Consider the following 562-nt stretch of genomic DNA (forward strand, 5'->3'; position numbering starts at 1 on the left):
TTTCATGAATATTATTATCATTATAAGTCAGTAATAACAGTAGTGCAGTAAAATTCACGTCAGAACATATAATCTTCGTAGCAATTCACTTTAATGTTCAATGATTAATACCATTACACACGAAAAAATGAAAATCGAAATAGAAATTTGCATTCAACACATGACGACACAGCTGCAGTCCATCAGACTCCCTTACCAATGAAAATCTCTCACCATATCAGTGAAAGAAAGAAAGAAAACCCCGATATCTTATCTTATCTTATCAACCATTTATTAAAACTTGCCGATAATGAAACACTGACAACATCACTGTATGTAAGAAGGACATATAGGCAGGGAAGAAGCTAATGAATGCGCGTTTAGTAGTCATGTAAATATGCGTGATAATTTACTATCCACCCAATGCGCAAATTATCATATCGATTTCCAATGAAGGTTTTCATAAAGAACGATCGGTAAGCATTAAGATGAATTATATTACGATGCAGTATATTCTATTAATATCAATCAAAAAAATCAAGAATTATTACCATTCAGTAGGTGAATCTTAGAATCGAAAAAC

This window comes from Penaeus monodon, chromosome 29 (genome assembly GCF_015228065.2).
Source record: "Penaeus monodon isolate SGIC_2016 chromosome 29, NSTDA_Pmon_1, whole genome shotgun sequence".
NCBI classification, from domain to species: domain Eukaryota; kingdom Metazoa; phylum Arthropoda; class Malacostraca; order Decapoda; family Penaeidae; genus Penaeus; species Penaeus monodon.